Genomic DNA, 12,103 nt, shown 5'->3' with positions numbered 1-12,103 from the left:
TCAGAAAAGCTGCTAAAACCTTAACTATATGCTCCAAATTTAAAGTGTTTGTCTAATTTTATGTAGAGTGCATTCAGAAAGTATTCAGACCCCCTTCATTTTTGTCAATTTTGTTATGTTGCAGCCTGATACTACAGTAAAAAAAATAATTCTGATCAATCTACACCCATCATGACTAAGCGAAACACAATTTTACAATTTTTTTGCAAATTTATTAAAAACAATACATTGTTGTAAGTATTCAGACCCTATGCAAAAACACTTGAAATTTAGCTGAGGTTCCTCCCCTTCTCTGGATTGTTGCTGAGATGTTTCTAAAACTTTCCAAAGAACTACAAACTGCACTTGCAAAACCTAGCCGGTGACGGCGACGGAGTAAGCTAACTCATAAGGCGATACACCGGCTAGCTAAGTAACTAAGCTAGCTAGCTAACTATTTTAGCTAACCTACTCGCTCTCTGCAACGGTAGCGTCACGCTAAAATGCGCTCGTGCCTTTCAGTTTCCATTTGGGCCGGATTTAGATTATTTGAAGCTGCCTGACACCAAATAAAGAGTCAACGGCTGGTTCAAAGTTGGAGACATCTTTTTCAAAGTTTCAACAAATAACTGGACACGACGACGAAGAGTAATTTCGTCTTTAACAACATTCATGAAGGTAAACAAGTCCAGACGTCGTCATACTTTTTGGTTTCCAATGTCTTTGCTTATATATGGATGAACCTATGCTAATTACTGTGAAGCTACTTTATGTCTCAATTTTACGCTCAAAAAACAAATTCAAAACACCAACAGCGACCAAAAAAGGTATTAGCACTGAAAATTTACTAAACCATGTATTATTGGAAGATATAAGCTGTTTATGTGTACATAAAAGTCATTTTTATAGACTGTTTTATAAGGCAAAACATGTTCAATTAAAATATTTAAAACAGAATTAACAATTGAGTTCCAGTTGTTTAGGCTCCTTATTGTGAAACAGTTGATTTAATTCAAGACAAAACTCAGATTCAATTTCATTGATTCTAGGAGAAATACAGAAATGAAATGAAGACAGGAGAGCTTATATTGAAATTCTAAGAAATTATGATTACCTTAAAATTACCTAAAAATTCATAGAAAACCAACCAAAAGTAAATTTATTACACCTTTTGAAGTTAAATTTGCAATAAAGTTCAGGATTTTTGTTCTTATTCATTTTATTTTAATATGTTGTACAGCGGGAAGTCTGGGTAGCAAGGTGAGGGAGAAAACTGCCATTAATGAATTAAAACTTAAAGTAGGAATATTTTGCCATTAAATATCTCCCAGTGGTTTGCTGTAACACTAAACTGTTATTACAATGGCTACATATGCACTATCGCTGGGAGTTTCATCCAAATCAAGTTCAGTATTTGTGCTATTATAAGCTCATCTAAGCAGAGCTCCACACTTATCTGTTTTCAGTAGTTAACAAAGCATGTAAAACAAAAAAAGTAGCTGGTTTTGGCTGTTCATCCAGTAATTACAGTAAAAAAAAAAAAGTCAGAATAACAGGTTTTTTATTGCATGCAATCAGCAGATACTTCCAGCGATTTGTTCTTACATAAGCCACAACTAAAAGTGTGTAGTGCCTTCAACCATTTGTTTGCAAGAGTGGGCTTGTGTAGATGGCTTAGCACAGCAAAAGAACATCTTTTCTATGAGGCTACAAAGGGAGATAATGTAGCAGAATACATTATGATGATATTAACAAAGACAATAATTACTGAAGTTTAGAGCCGGAGGGTTAACAGACTTCTAACATAATCAGATTTCCCACCACATCACTTCAGACATAGTCATGTAGTGGCAGGACCTCAGGGGAAACCACATGCCACTCTAATGAACGTAATAAGGCACCATCAACAGAGGAGTCTTCCAAAGCCACAAAGATTATTAATTGTATTTACATAAAACATGTTTACTATGTCCTATAAATGATAACAAATATTTAATCTTTGTTTTGCCCTTTAGGTTAAATCATTGTGTCTGTTACCTGTTTTGGTTCCAAATGTCAAGACCTACCTCACATTTTCCTGTCATCACCTCGCTCAGGAGTCCTGACTTTGGTTTCAGTCTCTCAGCCCCCCTGAGAAAAAAAAGCTCTCTCACTCCAGCTCTCCATCTTCTGGGAATGCCATCCTGACAGTAATGGTCCTTTTAGGCAGGTAAATGTCATTTTATGCCATTTGAAACAAAGTTATGTCAGGCTGTAATTGTGCGTAATGGTGCTGAGTCACTGGAATAAGTTATCATCTGATTCTCAGGATAAAATGGCAAGGCCCAGATGCTATCTCATTCAATTATTCCATGACTCAACAATTGTAGTTGTGGAAGGCAGATGAATCACTAAACAGCACTAATTGTCAACATTGTCATCAAAGCATTAACATAGCAAGACTGATGGAGCTTTACAGATCCCTGAGAAATTGCAGTCATTGTAATTATATCATATATGTTTATTCTGACAATTTCATTCTTCTTCTTAAATGAATCAAAAGAAAAAATCTGCCATTTGGTTAAAGTTTCCTAACCAATGATACCTCTGAAATGGACTGGTTTAGACATTGGTATTTATATGTATTCTCCTTATATGGTTAAAAAAAAATAACCCTAATGACAAAATTAGGGCAAAAACAGCAAAAATGGGCTAAAACTGGCAAAATAGTAAAAATGGCAAAATGTTGCAAAAAAAAAATGAACTAAAGGGGGCAAAAAAGTGGCAAAACAGGGGTTAAATAAAAAATAAGTGGCAAAAATGGACAGAAACAGAACAACACTCAGCTAAAAATTGGCAAAATGGGTTAAAAATGGCAAAGTTGGGTTAAAAAGGTAAAAGGGGGTTTATAGTGGCCCAAAATGGGTCAAAAGTGGCAAAAAGGGCAAAAATGAATGAAAAGAGGGAAAAACTGGGGTTAAAAGTGGCAAAAGGGGGTTAAAGGAGGCAACAAATGGGTCAAAAAGTAGCAAAAATGGGTTCATAGTGGCAAAATGCATTTAAAGTGAAAAATATGGGTTAAAAAAATTGGTCAAAAGGTGCAAATGGTAGTCCATAATATTTAAAAGTTATCTGGGAAGTACTTAAGTACTTCTGGTATTTGCTTTTATTTTATCCATGGGGCCCTGTTACCAGTTTGCTATTTGTGGAACTGACTGTGAATCACAGACTGTCAAAGAGTCGCAAACAGATCACATATTGGTTCTTGGCCTGTAGTTCAACGGCTTAATTTTAGCATTTAAGCCAACACTGAAAAGGTGAATAAGCGCTGTTACATCATTATACTGGTTAGTTATCAATATCACATATCACTGTTTAAAGGTACAGTATGTTAAATAGTTGCTCTAAAGTACTGACTGTATTTTTTAGCAATTATCAATGGGGCTTTTTTACCTTTATGTTTTTTTTAGGACAGCTGAAGAGAGACAGGAGATACAGGGAGAGAGAGTGGGGGAAGACATGCACCAAACATGCACAGAAACTGTGTAACTATAGATATTTTAGTGGAGTGGTTGCATTAGCTCAAATAAATGTAACTGTTTTCAAAGCAAGGTGTATAAGTTCCCATTCCCCAATTAAATGAAAAAAAATTGTTGCGTTTAGCTGACTAAAGTCAAGTAACGCTACAGCGTAAGTACGCAATATTGGTTTGCAAAATGTGGCTAATGTTGGCAGTGCTTGCACCACCAGCCTTTGATCTCTTTTGTTGTTGACACAGCCTCTGGACAAGTTAATCCCCATTTTTTAGATCAAAATAGAGCTAAACCGCATTGTTCCTACGACATGCTACCGATACCATAGCAGTTAGCGGTATTTATATAGGATGAAAGAGAACTGTGGGATCAAGGCAGTTGTCAATAAGGGCAAAAATGTAGCAAGCAGCTGGATGACAGTTTATATGGAGCATTTGATGGGGATTGTGGGCCCTAAATGATTAAAATAAAGGTTGGTAATTAATTTTGCAGACTTGTTGCTGGTGCCGACCACAAGGGAACTGAATTTAACTGTATCGCCGGCTAATAGTGTGCATCCCAAATTGAAATGGCTTGAGTCTTGTCCTGGTAATCCCCATGAAAGATAATGGGACACATGTTAATAGTAGCTGTGGAAATGCTGGATGTTGTGTCAGCAACTGCTACTTAAGTAAGCATGTGCTGCTACTGCAAACTACTGCTCTGTTGCAGTATCTCGTTCATTTATATAAAAGAATCTCTCTATATATTATATTTATGCTTACTAACTATGATTCTCCCACCCACTGTAATGTTGCGGCCACACTAGACATTTCCAAGCCATGCTCTGCTTTATCCAAGTTCGCTGCGTACTTTTTGTTGTGAAATCAGAGTCTGTTCAGTAGATAAACTGCACTCCATAAGTTGACCTTAATAATTGTAAACCACGATTTTTGTTTCACTGATGGATTTCACAAAACAAACGTGGAAAAGAATGTTTTATGAGTAGCTTGCAGCTTGAACCAGGAGGCCAATTTTAACAGCTATTCTCCCTCATTATGTGAAATTCTGTTAAATGAAACAAAAATGGTGCTTTACTGTTAAGTAAAACATGCAATGGAGTGGAGTTTTATTAACCAGAGTCTTCAATTTGAAATGAGAAGTAATAAATAGGAGGGCAGAGCTGAGCAGCATATCTCTATGTGACATCTTTTATCATTCTGAGTGTAAGTGGCAGAATTGACATACTATTAATGCTTACATTGTTCTGTTGGACCTCTAGTTACAATATTAACATCATGCAACATTAAATAAGACTTGGAATAAGTGACTGAGACCATCAGCTCATTAAAAAATGTCAACTGTGATAATACATCAGGTGACCACTGGTCCTCAAGGGAAGAGGATGTGTGAGAGAATGCATAGAGTCTGAATCTTAAAGTATTCATGTTTTAGTATATGTTTCTTTCTCGTTTCAAACTAATCACCTAAGGCAATTTCAATATACATGAAGCTTGGTTAAGATACAATTATTCAATCCTGATATCATATTAAATTGTAGTAACATTTTGAAAACCTGCTTTGTTTACAGCACATGTATAACCTGAAGTCTGCTGTTACCTGTTGTGTAAAGCAACAGTTTTGCTTTAAAGTGAACCTGACTTTCATAACAGAGGCATCAGTAGTTTTTTTCTTAAATGAAACAGCTGACTGAATCAAACCATCAATCATACTGGAGCACCACAAAGGCACTTGTTTCTTGCCATAGCCCTCCAGCTGTATTTAACATTTCAGTGATCTGTGGCTGTTCCAAGGTAAATCCTGACCTGGAGTACAGGTTTCTTTAGGTTTCGTCATCTGTGTTAAGCTGAATAAGAGGAATTTGTTTTTTCTCAAAGTAAAAAAGGAAAATCCTGCATTAATTTAATAGCTAAGAGCCATACCTCCTTAAACTTTCTGTTTGTAGCAATTTTAAGGACAAGTGCTAATTGTCACTTTTCAGCCATCGCCTTGTTTCAGAAAAGGCCATGTTATCTTAAAAGTAGCTGTTTTATGAAATAAGAGTTGTTTCAGGTGCTTTATCATGACAAAGTCTGCTCACTTTTTTTCTCTGACTTAACTACCTCTCTCTGCTTTCCCCAGCAGCTTTAGCACAGTGAGCCTGGATTGAGTGGAGAGATCAGGCAGCCTCTGGACATTGCAGTGTCAGCAACAGCAAGGCAAGTGCAAGACCCCTCAGCACATCTACCATTTACGCCGTGCCCACTAGATACAGTCCAATATTAAGACGATTACTCATCTATCTCTCAAAGCTCCTCTCCTTCTCCCGTTACACACGCTACATGTACAAAACCATAGGTTCGTATATTGTGAATGTATGTTGAGACATGTGAAAAGCCTTTGCAGCCATCAAACTGCATGACCCTCATGAGGAAAATCAAAATGCAAAAATCAATACCAAGCCCTTTGTCATGTTTGCCTTGGATGCTGCATTAATTTTCACAATAAGCAGCCAGTTTTGATGGGAGTGCCTTCCATAAGCAACAATGCACTGAACAATTCTATACAACAGTATTGGTTTTAAAGAACACTGAAGCTAGAGAGCAGAACCTGCCTCTGTCAATTAAAAGACGTCATCTGTGTTTGCTCTGCGATGATGTGTGTGAACAGGCTTTACAATGTTTACCCTGTGGATTACCTGACTGTGAGGAAGTGAGTCATGTGAACTTAAGGCTTATCATGAATGTGTGCAGGAACAGAGATGTGTCTTCCTGCATGTCAGTATTTTTCTAATTTTGGGAAGGATAGCAGCACCAGTTTTATCATATTCTCCAAATCTACAATGGCATTGTAACACATGCAGTGATCAACTTATGTTAGTTTAAAAGTGCAGCAGCTTGTACTGTATGTTTGTTAACTTAGAATTGTATAAGGCAGGCTAATAGAATACTATAAGGATTTTGCTTTGTGGTAGCTCAATATTTATTGAAGGGATGGAACAAAGTATCCCTATTGCAGTCTGTAGTTTTCCTAACTAATGGGATACAATCTTTCCAACCTGGTGTAAATTATTGATCATGTTATCTATAGAATATGGCGATCTAGTGAGATTGCACATGAAGTGTTATTAAATGATATATCAAATATCATACTATTGCTGTATCCTGATACTAATGTTATCATAGATCATACTGTATCATATTGTGTTGTACCGTATGGTATGGTATGGTATTGTACTGCACTGTTCTGTACCATACCGTATCGTTTCCTATCCTATACTATCCTATCCAATCCTATTGTATCTTATCGTATCGGATTGGGATCGCGGCTGTTGACTTAGTTGTCACTAGAATCACTAGTTGGTTACTCAAATTATTAATATTTTACTACGTTGGCCCACATTCCAGCCAGATTCTGTGCTTAAACTGCAAAGAGCCTCAGGTTGAACAGGCATATGGTAATGGTAAATAGACTTGAGCTTGTATTGCGCTTTTCTAATATCTAGTCTGACTACTCAAAGACTTTCAAACTGACACTGTAAGAAAAATTGTGCTCAATATTCGACTGTTTTCTTAGTATGGCAGTTGACTAGTCTGTATTTAAATTTCAGTCTAACCAACCAGGAAACTGGCCTCTGGGAAAATCACTAGCACCTTATGGTTGAATTGTACTGTATTCAATTGTATTATATTCTATGGTATTGTGAGTTGCCCTGGGATTCCCTGTCCTGGATTATATTAATATAAAAAAGGCCATGAAGGAAACTGGCTTGGACTAAATTTGTGTTTTTTTTTTAAAGTCCCTGCCCCACAGCTTCTTTTCTAAATAAATCCCAATTTATCAAAGCTATAAATAACGGGTTCATAGTGCTGTAGCTTCAGTAAAGAAAAATTCAGGTTACCTGTATGCACACTTGTGTGTTATCATTGGTTAATAATCCAAATGACTCCCTGCACGTTAGTAAAAAGTGGAGCCCTCCATCCTCACAGCTCTTTATCAGTCAGGGAGCACCTGTCCGGACCTGGCCTGATTACAGAGGAAAGTAGGTCTGAATTTAACACTCATTGGTGCCACACTATCTGAAAGGACATAGCTAAAAAGTGGACTCCTCATTCAGCTCTGTAAAAGCTGGTTACAGTTTGACGGAAATGTGGGCAAATTTGTATTTCATACTTTTGATGACTCTGGGTGCACATTTTAATTGCCCTTTTGATCTTTAATATTTCTGGAACCATTTAAGATTCAGGATGTAACTGGAATTAGTGTAGAGACATGTCAAGTCAAACTAGATGGCCATCCATCCATCCCTACTGCAGAGACAGTAATGACGCTAAAGATGCCATTTCTTAGGAGGTGTGTTTTTTTGTTAAAATATGTTTCACCTTTCCTGGCCCAGTGGCCTTCTCACAACATTAGCACAGAACACCCCACACTATCATCCATCTCATCAGACAGGACAGTGAATGCCAATAAGGAGTTAGCTGAGAACAAAGTTCAGTGCCAGGAGGAGGTCAGAGATCAAAAATGTTGATCTTTAATTAAAAATGCAGTTTAACAAATCTGCTTTGTAAACTGTTGAAAATACACTTTCATGGTGCAGAGCTTGACTGTGCATATCATCCATAGATTACCGTAATAAAACAAGAGCTGCTATCGTAGGATAACTGATTGTGGTAGTAATGAATCTGCTTGCATTCATTGATTGCAGATAAACATACCAGTCGATGTGAAATGTGAGTTTGAATGAGATAGAAGTTGCATACACTGTTATTTTGTTCACTTAGGGCGGCATTGGATTGATGCATAGCTCTCCATGATTCATAGGAAGATGGTTTTCAGCATTCATCTGATGTGATGATTGATTTCCAGTGAAGGGAGCTTTTCCCACAGTGAGCCAGGGATGGAAACCCCCTGTAGAGCTGTCTGTCAGGCCCTATCTGGCCTCTGCACACAACACATTGATCAGAGACCTTCGATCGCTAGCATGATGGATGTGAGAAGACATTTCACTACATGGGCTTAGAAGGTGGCTTTGCTCTCAGACTGGGTAGCACACATGTCTGAGTTGCAGAGTTCTTCACAGATTTACATGTGCATTAGCAAAGCCCAAGCTGTTTCACTGAAGGTTTTATAGTGTTGTTTCTTGAATTGATGTTTAGTGGTCTGGGAACCAGACAAGTGCAATTTAGTTTTATTTGCTCTAAAAGATGTGTGTCTCCCTCCTCTTTAGTTCATGTGGATTGCAGTCCGGCCCAAGCCAGGCTAAAATGATGACTGTTGGCTTTTGAGGTGGTTTTCAGAACAACTGTTGTGAATGTGAAACATTTGACCCCACTATTGTGTCAGAAATTAATTCATTTAGTGGTTTCTCACATAGATTTAATTGTTTATGTTGGTGACTAAACCATGGCATTGCAAACATTTGTGTTTCTTGTGGATCTAAGAGCCAATTGAGTTTGATGTTTTAACTAGTGACATGGCTGATTAAACTTGCTCAGATGTTATGCTGCTCCGACTAGTTAAAATGTCCTGAAGAAATGTGGTCAGCACCCAGTAGGGCTGGGTGATATGGTGTAAAATGTATATCGTGGTATATATATTTTTGCTATATCATGATGGACAATGTCCTCTAAGTAGCTGTATAATGTTTTATTCAGCCCTAAATGACACTAGTTTGGTGATTAAAATAGACCATTCTGTTGGATTTTTTTTCAAAAATTGTATGAAGAAAGGGTAAAAATCAATGTCATATTTAGCGCACTGTTTCATTTTGAAAAAACTTCAAGCTTTTACTAATAAATCAAAAATACATAAGTCATAGAATACTAAGTCTTTTACAGTGTTTAGAAATTCTGACATGTTTTCTGTGTTATGTTTACTATCGCTGATATAAAATGATTATTTTCCTCATTAAGAGTGAAGCAAACCTACACAAAACTCACCTGCATGCAGCTGGAGGCCTAAACTCTGCAGTCTAGTCCACCATTCAGGCTCACAGCTTTGATTACGTTTGTCCGTTATCTGTCCTGATCATATCTGTGCTCACGTAATTTATACTTGATGTTCACAATATAGTCATTTTAAGCATTGAGCGTGGCAAAACCTGCGATACATTGAGTATACTTGATATATTGCCCAGCCCTAGCACCAGGTGTTAAGTCCCTTTGGAAATCAAAAATTTGTCAAGACATCCAAGACTAGGCCTGCACAGTTTAAAAGATTATGCAATGATTATGTTTTTGGTCTTTGATGTTATTCTGCGTTCTATTAAATAAACTTAGCATTATTATTATTATTATTTTTATTATTATTAATATTATTATTATTATTATTATTAATTTGGGATCATTACACATCCACAACAACCCTCCACACGCCAATCAGCTGTTGCAGCCTAACCACTGAATGTTGACAGTAGGATTGGGAAGTAGTACACTAATACCGTACTCCTGGGTATGAAAACATAGCCACCTTATTGCTTTAAATGAAGAAGGTGCTTTGCAATGAGCAAATATATGTAATAAATTCCTTAAGAACATGTGTCCATTTCCACCAGCAGCACCACTGCCTTTAAGTGAAGATGCTTTAGAAGTGATTAAAAAACTCTTGTTAATGTTGTTGGGCTAATTTGGCAAATGAAAAGTGTGCACATATATTATACCAGTGCATTTATCCTTTTGTGCCATGGCAGGGCATGGCTGTCAGAGGGTTGGCACCACGGTATTGTCTTCTCTAGTCAAACTGTTAAATGTGTAGCAGGGCTGTAATTAGGGGTGGGAATCACTAGTGGCCCCACAATAAGATATTTTCACAATACTTTCAATATTATTGTGATTTTAAACATTTTGTAATACAGTGAGTATTGCAAGACCATATATTGTGATCTATTGTGATATATACCATTTCCTTAATTGTTTAGCTGATTTAGCATTAGTCTTGCCTTCATGTTCGCCGTCTTTCTGAAGTATTTTATTTTCATTTAGCACTCCTTGCAAACTTCATGTGTCATGTCCATCTAATTTGTGCCCTGCTTTCGTTTGAATGTCCTTCCCCTGGTGCTACCATGTTTGTTGTACTGACTTTCTCCTGCATTATGACTGTCATCTCTGCCGACCTCACTGGACAAACAACTGCCCAAACAATTGATTTTATTTTTCCATCATCATGGACTACAGTTCATATTAGCAATAAATTTGAAAAAAATCGATACTAGGTGGACAAGATGATACGATATATCACCAGACAAAATATCGCGATACTATGCTGTATCGATTTTTCTCCCACCCCTAGCTGTAATGTGCTCCACGACAATGTGAGTTTATATGGGTGTATATCAGTGATGAAAAATGATGACGTTTTTAATAATCCTATGAGCAGCACAATTAAAACCATCAAAGGTTTTTTACCAGACACCAAAAACATCTGAACTTATGTTTATCCCTTTTTATGTGAAATGCAGATGAAGTTCATGTATCTCTGGTAACACTCTGACTTACCTTAAGCTCCCCAGCTGTGAGATATTTTTATCATCATCAAAATCCTAATTAACTGACAGTTATGACCTCTTATTTACCTTGTACTTGTACTTCTACATCTATTTTCATGGCTGATGAATATCCTGGACCCTGTGCCGACCATGCACTTCCACCTCTGCTGGGCTGAATACAAAATTAGATTTCAGCGCGTGTCTTCATGTGTCTGACTGTCTTGGATGATCAAAGTCACACTAATCACAAATTTAACGGCAGTCAAAAGACCACGGCCTGATCCCAGGACACTGTCTGGTCTTTGCCACAAGGGCAAGACTCTTTATGATAAGCTGGTGACTGGAAAGTTACTTAATGTCTGTCTTTTAGCCTTTACTTAGAGCTACAAGATGTGTTATGATCCATATGATAGATATCTGCCTTTAAAATAACAAGCTGGTAACTAAACTATGAGCAATTTCATGCCAGTTTTCTTAGATTTTACTTTCTAGCAGCTCATTGAATCGTCTCAGGATAATTTAACAGGACAATGTAACAGTAAACCTTTTAATATGGATTGGTTATCATGGTTGACAGTCTTAAAGATAACCTACTGTAGTAGAGATAACCTACTGAGTGTCTTCTTTCACTGATAACCTACTCACCCTCTCACATTATACTGCAGGCAGGAGTACACACAGCAAACATACGGCTCTCTCCGTGACTGCTGTATGGTATGTTCTGGAAGCCTTTTATCCACGGTATAGGGCTTAACTGTTAGGACTAATCATAATTAAAGATCAAACATATGAGACCTTGCTTGACATTTTTTTATTTGGGGTGTCTTTGCAAGAGAAAACTCAATACCACTCTGTGCTTTATATAAAAAAAAAAACATTTAGCAGAGCTGAAATGCAGAAATATACAAAAAGGAGAAAAATACTCCTAATTCAATTATACATATTTGTCTCCTTCTCTCTGTTCATCAATCAGTCATATTTTTATCCCAACCTCTTCCCCTCTCCTCTTCCTCTCTTTCCTCTCCATATTATCACAAACACAGCGGCTGTTTTGGAGAGGCTGCGCCTGCCTCTTTAATGGATTATTGCAAGCTGAGAAAAACTCCTTTTGATATGGAAATCCAACATCCCCAACAAATATAACTCC

General features: G+C 37.2%; 1 long non-coding RNA gene across 1 annotated transcript; it reads left to right on the top strand.

Moving 5' to 3' along the window:
• The first annotated feature begins 521 nt into the window (after positions 1–521).
• LOC121510604 lies at positions 522–5,689 on the top strand. Its single transcript, XR_005991959.1, has 3 exons — positions 522–657; positions 1,995–2,188; positions 5,616–5,689. It is a non-coding gene; the product is annotated as an uncharacterized LOC121510604 (long non-coding RNA).
• Positions 5,690–12,103: the final 6,414 nt, after the last annotated feature.

Source organism: Cheilinus undulatus, linkage group 6 (genome assembly GCF_018320785.1).
Source record: "Cheilinus undulatus linkage group 6, ASM1832078v1, whole genome shotgun sequence".
Classification (NCBI taxonomy): domain Eukaryota; kingdom Metazoa; phylum Chordata; class Actinopteri; order Labriformes; family Labridae; genus Cheilinus; species Cheilinus undulatus.
This window is presented reverse-complemented; position numbering and strand designations above follow the sequence as displayed.